General features: G+C 27.9%; 1 pseudogene; it reads right to left on the bottom strand.

Annotated features, from left to right (window-relative positions):
* Positions 1–5066: 5066 nt before the first annotated feature.
* On the bottom strand, positions 5067–6090 carry LOC121236510 (annotated as a pseudogene).
* Positions 6091–13980: the final 7890 nt, after the last annotated feature.

The following is a 13980-nucleotide window of genomic DNA, read 5'->3' as shown; positions in this document are numbered from 1 at the left end:
TGTGAAATATATTATATGAGTATCATTAATTTTTTTAAAAGATAATTTTGAATTTTTTTATTTCTAAAAATTATTTTTATGAGATTTTGTAAAAATTGATAGAGCAAACTTCGGATGAGAAAAATTGAAAGATATTTCATTTAGGTCTTAAAAAGATATTTTATATGGGTATCAGTACTTTATAAGTTTCTTTATTCAATTCTTTTTATAAGTCAAGTATTTTTCATTATTATTATTATTATTATTATTATTATTATTATTAAAAATTAGGATAGTACTAGATTTGATTTTATAGTATGCAAACCTAACACAATTTGATAATTTTCTTAATAAAAATATGTGAAATTTATATATTTTAAAATTGTATAAATTATTTCTCTAAAAATTATATGCTCGATATATCACGCGCTGTCTTATTGGAAACAAGGAAAACTAAAATTTTCTATTTTGGCACTCTCCTTCTTAAATGATCTCATTATAATTAATTACCTGTTAATCTATAACTTGGCATTGTTCACGCCATTCTAGGGCAGCCCATCATGTACAGTTGATCGGGCTTTTAGTGCATTTTTATTTTTTTTCTTTTTAAATATTTTTTTGAAAAATACACGCATTCTTAATTATTAAAAATTAAAAATTAAACACATGAACGATAAAATTGAGTAGAGGTAAATTCACGATATTACTTATTTAAAAGTTGAAAGTTTAATAAAATATTATTAGAATATTATTTTTTAATATTAATATTATTTTATAATTTAAAAAAATAAATTTTTTATTATATTTTGTGTAAGAATTTAAAAATATATATAACGATTAGATAATATGAAATGAGTTAAAAATGTTTTTTATATCCCAACCTTCTCTTAATAATTTTCTATTATGTTTTATTTAAAAGAGAAATGCTAAACAATTCGGATGCAAAAAGTGTCCCGATTGAGTTTTTTTTTTTTAGTGATTAATAAAGTATTTTTTAATGATGTTGTGAATTTTTTTTAAATATTTATGATTATTAAAAATATATATAAAAAAATAAAATATAAAATATACTGTTCGGAAAGGGTATTCGAAAACTTTTTTTCGGAAAGTGTAGCACTGCTCTATTTAAAATAGAGAAATGATTTATACAAATCTCAAATAGACAAGTTTTATACAAGCTTTTGTAAAAAAGTAAACCCTACTTTAAAAAAATATAAAAAAAATTATTATTTATTAGTGAGATCTATTATTTTATAAAAAAAATTATCTATTTAGAATTTATATATAACATTAATCTTTAAAATAACCTTTCAAAAGAAACTAAGGACAGGTTGACAGTGGATTAAAGCATGAAAGGCAGGTTGACCAACCGGCAAGACTTGTCCATCTTGGGAAGATGGAGCACAGCGATGATTACGGGTTTGTTCGTCTGTCTCTTCGCTCGACATTCGCCATTTTCACTACGAGGGCTGTGTGACTGCGTCCATATATATAGTGAAAACAAGACAGGGATGGGACCGATCGGCTGATCATTACGGTAGTGCTGCTGTCCTTGATTCAATGTCTACATTGAATCAAGGCACCATATTATTTTGGATGGCGTACATCATCAATCTTGATGTATTTTTTAGGAAAAAAATAATCCATGTAAGATAATATTGGATGAATAATATTATATATTTAAATATATAAGTTTTATGAAAGCCTTTTATAAAAAAAAGTAGGATCAATCATATAAAAATAAATTTTTCATACTCTTTTATAAAAAATTAGCGTGAGACTTGTACATATTGAATTTGTATACATCATTATTCACATTAGACAGTGGGTATTTACATTATCTAGCGAACTATGTGATAAGAAAAAACGAGCTATTTAAGTATCAAAAAGAAGGATCATTATCCTATACAGTGATAAGTTTATCCTTATCCGTAGTACTAATAATTAGGGTTGAGCACTGACCAAGTCGGAGTTGGTATGCTCTATCTCTGACTTTTTTGGAGGTCAAATTCGACCTCCAACTCCGAGATGTACATCCTCTGCTCTGACCAATAGGCTTTTTTTAATTTCATATTTGGTCCACTTTTTAAAAATATATATGTGGACTTTCAAATTTTAATTTTTTAAAAAATTACAACTTAAACTAAAAAATTCAATTTTACTTCAATTTTACTAAAAACATAACAAAAAACACAACTAAATAAAAACAAATAACATACATATATGCTTCGAAAAACTAGAAAAAAAAAAAAAAAAAAAAGTCTCATTGTAACAAGATCTGTTGACTACTCTACTACAAGTCCCATTGTTACAAGATCTACTGACTGCTCCATTCCAAGTGTCATTCCAACTTCCAAGCTATGTCTGAAAAAAAATATGAGAAGATTAGTAAGGAAAATATTTTTAGACCAACATGATATATCAGTACATGAAAATTACAAACATGGGTACCATTTTGGATGGTCAAGAAATCAAAACCTCCGTCTATATAAATATATAATCTGCTAGCTTATTACCATGAATAATGCATGCATTAATCTTGCATGATAAGTAACTAGTAATTAAAAATAAGCAAATATAAAATTAATATATTTAATTGTATACATCCTACCTTTTGCTTATAATCTTACAAGTTTACGCGATCCTTTTAGTTTTGTTTTCAAACACCAAACATATTAGGTTTCATATTCGGGATGTCTCATATTATTTTCCAATTAGATGTACCAAGTAACCTGCTACTATAGCAAATGAACATGAGTTCCAGTTGAGCACAACACAGACAATAGAGATATATATATATATATATATATATATTTTATAACTAAATTTTAGTTCATGTATTAACTCAAATTGGGGTTGTTTTAGTGATTTATAATCACTAAAACAGCTCCATATGTTCGGGTTTATCATTCAAAACACCCTTACAAAACAGCTAAAAAAACACAATACATAAATATTAATTGAAATTGGAGATGTTATAAATTTATGATAACCACATTATAGATTCACAAACAAAGTCATGGCATAAAATGGGAACAACCAGATTACTCATCACAGATTTTTACACAAAATTACACATACGAAAGTAACGAAACTATGAAAGACATCTACCTAGAATTACACAAAATTATACAGATTCACAATCAAATCAAGTGATGGGTAAATCCTATAATTTGAAATCTTTAAATCTTTTAAGATAAGCAGTAGAGAAAATTAAATTTGAGGCATAAATAATTTTCTGTTGGGACCACAGAAAAACCAACACCAAATATGACAGACAACACATGAGCACACCAAGCCACTTTTCAAAAGACCATGAAGATCGAAAAATTTTCATTTACACTTCGAAATCAAATCAGTAAAAAAAATGCATAAGTTCAAAACAATTCACTCTGATTCCATGATACTGAGAGAGACAAAGAGAGGTCATGTACTAGATTCCAATGAGACCTTGCCAATAAAACATCAAAACAAAAAAGAGAGAGACAGAGAGGTAGAGTGACCATGAGAGCTGAGAGGCAACGTGAGAAGAGAGAGAGAGAGATAGGTGATGGGATAAGGGAAAATGGCTTACTTGGTCTCCATAAGAGAGAGAGTGGTGATGGGAGAGGAGAGCAGAGATAGGCAACACCTATCACAGGCTGAGGCTGAGGTTCGTACAGCTAGGGTTCTCTAACAGGGAAATTGGGAGAATTTTTATAAAGAACTTATAAGGTCTCGAGGGAGATTGGGGGAGTGAGAAGTTTCTTTCTAAGGGAAATAAGCCAAAACGGCGTTGTGTGTGGGATTTTGTGACCAAAGGTCCAAAACGGAGTCAAACGACGTCATTTTGACTCTGTTTTGGGCCTTTGGCCATTTTGGGTGGGCTAGGCTAGGCTGCACCGTTGTAGTGTATTGGCCCTACTAGGCTCTTAAACCCGTTCTAGGCCTCTTTTTTTCCTAAACACTAGATTAAACCTTAAACCAATTTTAATCTTTGTTTTGTCATAAAAAATTTTATTTATGGCTTTTATAATCATTTTATCACTAAATTTAATTGCTAGTATAATTACTATTTAACTGGTGTCTAGTTACATGGTATTATACTATAGTATTACATGTTATTAAATATTAACACATTATACTATTTTATACTAATGTTTAATTTATTCTTATTGTAGACGTATATTATAGCATTTAATTACAAGTTATTATATTAATCTCTAACTTATTTCTAATTTAAGTATATACTAGACTTAGTATTATATGTTATTACACTAGTGCTATTATATATATGGATTTTATACATTACTATTACATGTTATTATACTTTAATTATATACTAGACTCAGTATTGCATGTTATTATACATTAGTATTACATGTTAATAGATTGATTACTATACATTACTATTACATGTTATATATTTTAGTATTACATGTTATTATACATTAATATTTATACATTAGTGTTACATATTTCTTTTTTGATAACATAGTGTTACATGTTATTATACATTGATTATAATACATTACTAATACATGTTATTAAACTTTTATTGTTATACATTAGTATTACGTGTTAGTATAAATTTATAAATTTATCTTTATACATAATACATTAGTATTAAATGTTATTATACGTTAGTTATTATATATTAGTATTATATGTTATTATACATTAATATTACATGGTAGTAATAGTATGATATTTACATATAATAAATTATTATTAGTCAATTTAATTTATTTATATTATAATATAAATATATTATTTTAGGTACATCTGTTCATATTAGTATTTAACTAACTATAGTTATATAAAATAAATATTATTAATATATAAAAGACATATTTTTATTAAAATATGTATAATATTAAAGTCTAAAGGTAAAGTCGGAATCGATACACCTCCAACTCCGACTCAGAGTGGAGTTGGAATTAGATTTTCAAATTTTTAATCTGCCTTATTAATAATAAAGAAAGAGAAGTGAACGCAAGTCATGCAAACTAATTTGTTCGAGGAAGAAGGGAGGTGGGCAATGGTTGAGTTGCCGGCCACCTTCCATCTCATCAACAATGGTTGAGTTGCTAGCTAACTCTGTAGAATTTATGGACGTGTTTGTCTCTCTCAATTTTGCAAAATAAACTCATGACTTTTTACAATTACCGATCAGAGATTTTTTGTAAAAAAATGAAAAACATCGATTAAAAGAGCCTCAAAAGTATTTTCCTGCGTCTGAAGTTGTTGATCAGAGAAGCATTAGAAACCAAGAAGCCAACCCCCAAACACATTACCCAAATCCCCACATCAACCGCCCATCTCACTCCTTCCATCTCCATCGCCATATCCGTACTATCTTCTTCATCTCGGTCTTCCCTGCCCCAACATCTCTACCGTCCGATCTACTCTCCATTTCTTCCCCACAAGAACAACAGCAGCGGCCGTCCGATTCAGTAGTATCCTCCTCCTCCTCCTCCTCCTCTCTTCCCTCTGGGATCTCCTCCAACCCTCCGCAAACCCTGCTGTCATGCTTCCTCCTCCAGCTTCTTCTCCTCACCGCCATATCCACCCTCTCTTTCATCGCCACGTGCCCTTCCACTGCCACGCAAACCTCCGCCTCCGAAACTGAAACCTCGCTTTCCATTTTGCACTTGCACTCCAATGTCCACTCGCCGCCCTCGTCTTTTCTGAAAATCCCCTTCAAAACCTTCTCCTCTCTTAGGTACACCTCGAACTGCACCCCTTCGCCAGCCCGAACTCTCTCCCTGCTCCCGAACACCACCTCCCCCTCCCTCGTCTTGGCTGCAACGACCCGGTGCAGAGTGACGAACGCGGGTGAATCCGGCTTTATATTCGATCCGTCGACGTCGAGCGAGTTCTCGTTGATGCGCGGGAGGTAGAGTAGAGTGATTGATTCGGGCAACGGGTTCTGATCATTTAGACCCGAAAACCGGACGAAGAACGCCCTGATTCTCAGGCGAGAATCTCGACCGGCGGATCGATAACCGTGAAAGTCAGTCGACCTACACATCTTCTTGATGAGGAAGAGAGAAAATAAACGGCTAATATAGTGTGTAGAGAGAGAGAGAGACAGTTTCTCATGAATTGTGAATTTATGGGCGGCTATGGCAGGTTGGAGCTCTTTGTTTTGGAATCGGGGTCTGAAATCTGAATCGAGGGGCGGGAGAGCACGCGGTTTCTCTATGCCGACGTGGACAAAACTGTTTTGTCCAGGGAGTTTGGGAGTTTGACCTACACATCTTCTTTCCCGTCACGCAAAATTCTGTTCGACGCGGACTGCGGTACATCGTGGATTTGCGAGTTTGACTGAATGCGACATTGCAAAATTTAATTTAAAAACCGTCGTTTAAAGTACTCGCCTGTTTATTTCGAGATGAGATCTGGAATTAAAGTTAGAAAATTAGATAAAATATTATTAAATTATAATTTTTAATATTATTTTTATTTTGATATTTAAAAAATTAAATTATTTATTTTATTTTATATAAAAATTTAAAAAAATTGTAATGATAAGATAGAAAATTTTTAAAATTTTTAAAGTTTTAAATTTTAATTTTGAAAGCAAATTAGGCTTAGACATTTGATCTGAGCGGATGCATGGGTCCCATAAAAGTAAATTTTTTAATAATGGTTTCTTTTTTTTCACCAAGTAATGTCATACACGACTACGTAAAAATTACATAAAAGTAAAATTTTAAATTAATATAATTTGATACAATATGTTAGATTGTAAAGTTATTTTTAATATAAAGTTAAATCTAACACATCACATAAAATCATGTTAGTTTATAATTTTATTTTTGTATAATTTCTTTGTATTTATAACAATTCTCTTTTTTTTTTATATAGGTTTCAGATTTTTTTTCTACATTTTCAAATCAAATGAGTGAAATTTGTATAGTCTAAAACTTGTATAGTACTCTAAAACTATATAAATTGTTTATTTATTTATAATGGATTAAAGTACTTCTTTTCAAAGGATCCAAAACTTGCACCCTCTAGATATGTACAAATCAATTTCATTTTGTTATTATATTTGTTTTTCTTGTTTTAAGTCTGTTAACTTTCCTAAAAGAATTTAAATACCGTTTGGGCATGCAGTATGGAATAGGAAATTCTCCAATGAGTTTCCAAGGGAATAAATTTAAATACCTACCGCTATGAATTTTGGGCCAATAATAGATATAGTTATCATGTTGCAATTCATTACACAAAAATAAACATAATGCATAAATTTTATGATATTTGTTGAAATCGAAGAATCTATATCGGAGAGAATTAATAATATAAGATTTACACACTGTATTTTTAATATAGACCCTAAAACATTGACAATAAATTCTATATATATATATATATATATATATATATATATATATATATAACTTCATCATTAATTAAAAATGGCTAGCTCGATATATATAAAAAGAGAGTACTAGAACATTGACAAATATAAAAGATATAATGGGAATATATTGTTGGAGAAATGACATGGTGTACGTTTGGTTGTTGGGGAGGTACATGAATTGAGCCATTTTTCATTTCTATATATATATTTATAAATTATTTTGTAGCACTCAAGTGGGAATAGATATTTGTCTATATTCTCTGTCTTGAAGGCAAATCATGAGGTCATCGGGCACGTCCAATGTATGGAACTTGTCATTTTTTGTGCCTCGCGTGACAAACCAACATGAGAGTACTTGTTTTGAGTTCCACATGATATTTTGGTTTTCTTTTAAAGGAAAATAGAAGGAAGAAAAAAAAAAAAAAAAAAAAAAGGGAACATGAACATGAACATGTATTTTTTTATTTTTTATTTTTGGTTCCTTTCAGCATTTGGCTGATTCTCAAACATATTGATCAATTTATTCGTATCATCTATTTTCCCTGGGTGATTTTATAAACATTTTTTTAAAATTCTCTTTATAAATATATATAATTTTTATCTTCTAATATCAACAATGTATATTTTAATCATCTTGTGTTATCATTCTATTAAGTAAAGTTAGGATAAATGGCCTTAACAGCTAAACCAAATCATGGGCATTTGGTCAGGTCTACTTCAATTTTCCGAGTGGCCATTTGGTTGAGCCACACTTTACTAAAATGGTCTATATTGAAGTAGTTAAAACTTTAAAACTCTACTTTTAAACTACAGTAAAGTCATTTTTTTCTCCAAATTTGACTAGTTATTGTTTATCTTCAAAACAATATTTTACTCCAAGAAAGGTTGGCAAAAATTATATATGTAATTGTTGGGTGTGAGAAGAGTTGACAAAATGTGTTTGTTGCATAATTAGATTAAGGGAAAAATTAAATTATTAATTAATATATGGAGTGTGTTTGTAAAATAAAAAAAAATTATTAGTAAAATATCTAATATCATATTATTATTTTAACTTTAAGGTGGACAGTTCAGTATGGATTAATATCTCTAATAATTTTAACCTTAGCCAAAATCTCAACTTTTAGTCAAATTTAGAATTTGGTTGGACCAATGCTCTAAGAGATTCTTATTTATTTATTTATTATGGCATATATGGGCTGTTATGGCTTCTGAATATGTGGTATTGATTTTATGTTTAATTGAACCTTCCTTTTGTGTTGAAAGGTGTAGAGCTTATGGGCTTTAAGCCCCAAAATTGTTGGTTATCAGGCTAAGTGGATCGGCAGCGTTAAACTACAAGCCTGGCCAGTACATTTGTAATCAAACTAAAATATATTTTTAATTCTTTTTATTGACAAACTCGCTGCGTTAATTTAAAAAGAGAAATATTTTATTTATAAAAAAATCTCATCAAAATAAATTTATAAATTAGTATAATTTGATATGTTACGTTAGATTATAAGATTATTTTTATTATAAAATAAATATATCGTATTATACAAAATTATATTAATTTATAGACTTATTTTTATACAATTTATTTGTGACTGTAGCAATTTTTATTTTAAAAAAAATATGTAAATCAACTTCCATAAAAACTACAGTATTTTAATTTGTACGTTTTAAATTATAATAGGTCCCATGGTAGGATGAGCATATTATAGTAAAACTAAAAAAAAAAAAAAAGGTGTTACAAACAGAGGAATTATACAAAAGTAAATCTATAAAGTAATGTAATTTTATATGATCCGTTAGATTTATTTTACGATAAAAGTACGTAACTTTACAATCTAACATACTCCATTAAATCACATAATTTTGTGAGTTTATTTTTATGTTATATATATATTTTTAATTTGTAGCAAGCATTCTCATCTCATTCTCCATAAGATTTCCTATAATTTAGCTAAAAAGTTTCCTAAATTTTTTTCCTAAATTTTATATTTTTTTTTGTGGATATGATAATATTTTTAAAATTAATTTTTTTAAATTATTATTTAAAACTATAACAAATATAAGTATAAAAGAAAGTACAGATGATTGGAAGAAAATTTTATTTAATGTATAAGAATAAAATATTGATAAAAAATAATTTAGGGGATGAATAGTGATTCTCTATATTTGGAAAATTACTGTTCATATTCTAAACCTTTTTTCTAAAAGAAAGATTAGGATGTAGAAAATATTTTGATTAAAATTGTAAAATAAACCTTAAATTATAAGAAATCCGATGTTTTTGTGCTCATTGGATTGACCAAATGCATATTCAAATTTTAGCTAATATCACATGAATTTACATTTGCCTATTTCATTTAAATTCAATCCCGGATTATTCATTTACTCTCTATATAATAAAAAAATATTATTACTTTAATAATTAATTAATTTAATTGATTTTTATCGCATTTTGTAGTTCTACTAATTAAATGTTAATAATAATTATACTCTAATTAAATTAATATTAAAAAAGTATTATTAAATGTTAATAATTATATTCTAAATGTTAAATGTTAATTATATTCTAATTAATTTAATTTATCTGCTTGGAGTGAGAAACTAATATTTTAATATTTGATAAAATAATTGTAGTTAATTATATTTAATGAAGTACTGTAGTTAAAATCTAAATTATTTTAGAGATGTCTAATCTAATATGGAATTTTTTTGACATAAAATATTTAAATTTTAGTCAACCGTCGTCTTTATCCAATCCAATAAGAATGTCCTGAAGCATTTTGAAACTAAAATATATACGTACATCTTCCACCTTTTCTCTTTAGTTTGTAGTGGGAAGTTCGGCGACTCCCACAAAAAGCGAGATTCTTTTTGCATCGAGAATGGTGCTTCTTCCTATGCAAAATGTGTTTGTAAAAAACAAAGCAAGATCAGTACCACTGCTCTAGCTGATCACTGATATATGCATGCATTAATGTTAGTGTGCATGCAATGGCTGAAAAAAAAAAAAAAAAAACGACCTTAATTATTGAAAATGATAAACTTGTCGACTTTAATATGGTAATTACTTGATTTGGCTAAGGCATTATCGTGAAGAAGTTATCCATTACAGTGTATGGGTACGCAAGTAGAAAAAGCATTGACTTTCAATCAAGCATTATCTCTCTGGTGGATGATGAATGATGCGCGCTGCAGCTATTGATGCATTAAGTTTCTGGATTTGATTAAAAAACAACGAATTAGAGAAAATTTAGAAGAAAAGATTCCCATGAATGCATAAATATAATAAATACGTACGACGTGATGCTCATGAGTTGAACACGTACGTACGTAGGATGGCATCGCTAAAAGAGATCGACCTTAAACCTTATCTAATTTCTAACGTACGTTCAAAGTTCATTTACAGATCAATTAGCTGGGAATATTTGATAATGATGGAGAAGGGGCATGCAGGCCGAAATGTGGTAGCTAGCTCATGTATGCGCGCTATGACTATATATATAATAATATATATATATATATATATGAGCTGGCCGGAATATTCAATCGAAACTTGAAAAAGTACTATTCCACTAGATTGAAGCATTTTAGAGGTTTTGATACTTTCGTGCTCGATTCGTCTGCACAAATAATGATCTGTCACTGTACTAATAAAGAACGGCAGGGAATGAATTAAGGATATATATATATATATATATATATATTATATAATGATGGAATGAATTTATCCTTTTCGAATTAGATATATATAAGAGTAATAATATACACACAATAAATTATATAATATATTGTACAATAATATTATAAAAGGGAGATATTTTTATAAAATTATGTTATTTTTATAAAATATTTTATAAAAATACCCTTCATTTAACATATTATTGTACAAAATGTTATGTGTAGATCATTTTCTTATATATAATTGACACCGTCCAACATTCTTTCCTCGAATGCCTAATCAACTCATCATCATCACCACTCCTAATTAGTCGTATGCATATATGATGAGAGAGAGAGAGAGATATTCATGTGCAAGTGTTACAAATAAATAATGTACTACTACTACTGCATGTCGTCCCTAAATTCATTTTCTTTGTTTTTATTTGAAGGTGGTGGAAAAAGCGAGCAAGAAGCTGAAACAGAGGACGACACTTAGAATGGTGATGAATTAAGGAAGGGATATTATTAGGCTATCCCATCACAATCCGTATAAAACCAATCAATGCCAAAAAGTAGATCGATGGTCGACTCATGATATTGCCAAAGAGTCTCATGCTAATTCGCATGATGAATATTGAATATTATATAAATCTAAGTCAATTTCCACAGTATACATATATATATATATATAGTGGTTCGTAATAGCCTGAAATCTGTACATTGTTACAGTATTTTTTGGTTAAGATATCATTGACTCTAATTAGAGTATTGATATTAGTTTAGTCAAATTTTACTTAATTTTTATTAAAGTGGTTTGTATTGAAGTAGTCAAAATTTCAATACTCAATTTTTGAGTTACAGTAAAGTCAAACTATTCTCCAAATTTAAAGTTCTATTGTTTATATCGAAAACAATTTTTTAGTCTAAAAATATTCTCTAATTTCTACGGTTCTAATATTCAGTTCCCATTTTTCTTTTCTTTTTTTTTTCTTTTTCTTTAGTTGGAGTGTATTTGTTGAATATTTAGGTTGATGAAAAAAATAGTTAAAAAATAATAATTTTAAGTAAAAATTAAATTATTCATTAATATATGGAGTGTATCTATAAAATATAAAAAAAATTTAAAAATTATTATTAAAATATATAATATTATATTATTATTTTAACTTTAGAATATATAGTCCAATATAGACTAATATCTCCAATAACTTTGGCTTTAGCAAAAACCTTAACTTTAAATCAAATTTTAGATTTAATAATAACTATACGATTGCCAATGCTGTAACCCTCCTCTACCTCGTTTTCACTTTTCCTCCTTAAAAATACGACCATGCGGGCTAGTTGGAAATAATTTAGAACGAGTAATCACGTACAATTATTTTAATAATTTTTATATAACAATGTTTTAAATAAATTGAGGATATTTTTAAAACATAATGCTACTTTTATAAGTTATTTTATAAAAATACTCCTTATTTAAATTAAGGTAGTGTAACGAATTGTATAAGTATCATTTTCTAATTAAAAAAAAAATACTTGATACAAAGAAAAATAGTACTCAAAAGCGTTTTAGATGTACTATTCATGCAATATATCTTATTTCAATTTTGCTACTCATCATCCGGCCACACAACACATACCATATTTATTTTTAGATATTTTTAGTTTTATTCTTTCTAAATTAATTGAGTTATTCTACTCATCATCTGTATACTGCATATTTGATAAGATAAAAAAATAAAAAAATTATATATGATGTATGATATAAAGATAATGAATAGAATTTTTCATCTTATTTATATCATACATGCAGTTTAGAAATGATGGTTATTAGGGTCCTTTGAAACATGATCTACTTCATGAGAATTCCACGCAGGAAGATGAGTTTGAGATAGTGCTGAAGTTGCAATTACCCTTTTATTATGATATGATCGTTTGATATCATGATATATGGACCACTTATTATTATGATGGACGAAAAAATAAATAATGTGACAATTTCTTTTCAATTTTGATGAAGATTTTCAAATTTTAGCAGCAAATTAATATTGGATGGTGACAATTTGTTTTTCGTGTCAAAAAATGCTACTTTCCTGTGTAGCAAAAAAATCTAAATAGGAGAAAATATGTTAGCCTATAGATCATGATGACCATACGAAAAAAGCAGAGCTAGGGTGTAGCACGAGAATGACTATTTGATTTTTTTTTTTTTAATTTGTTTTTCAAGTTACCACTTATAAAGAAAAGAAAATAATTTAAACATAATATTTTTTACAATATTTATTTTATATATTATATTTTAAATGAAGGATATTTTTATAAAATATTTTATAAAAATAATATAATTTTATAAAAAATATCATCATTTTATAATACAGAAATACTAAACTCATCGAAACTGTATCTTAAAAGTGTCTTGAATCATTTATTATTTATTTAATGATTAAGAAAATATTTTTTAATAATATTGTGAATTTTTTTTATTTTTTTAAAAATATTTATAATGATTAAAAAATACATAAAAAAAGAAAAGAAAAATAAAAAAATAAAATGTACTTTTCAAAACACAATCGGGATAAATTTTTGATAGATATAGTATTACTTTTTATAATATTATTGTATAATATACTGTATATCATTACTCTAAAAATGATATCAAAATCGTACATAATGAAAGTCCCATCGTGATCACAGTTGCGAGTATTTGTGCACGTGCTCACCTCAAAAACACTTCTTTTCGAGAATTCTTATGTGCGACGTACCCACTACCCATCGTTTGATTCGTTACTATTTGTTCTGCAGAGATTCCATAAACGACAGTATGCTAGGGTGCGCTCAAATATGCATCAGTGCAAATGAGTTTTTTTATTTATTTTTTAAGTATTTTTTAATCATTCTTAATTATTAAAAAAATTAAAATATAAATATAAATTTACTAATAATCACTTCTTTACATATTAAAAAAAATAAATATGAGTGGACATATTTAGTGA

This window comes from Juglans microcarpa x Juglans regia, chromosome 6S (genome assembly GCF_004785595.1).
Source record: "Juglans microcarpa x Juglans regia isolate MS1-56 chromosome 6S, Jm3101_v1.0, whole genome shotgun sequence".
Taxonomy (NCBI): Eukaryota; Viridiplantae; Streptophyta; class Magnoliopsida; order Fagales; family Juglandaceae; genus Juglans; species Juglans microcarpa x Juglans regia.
Note: the sequence above shows the minus strand (reverse complement) of the source record. Positions and strands in the feature narration are given on the sequence as shown.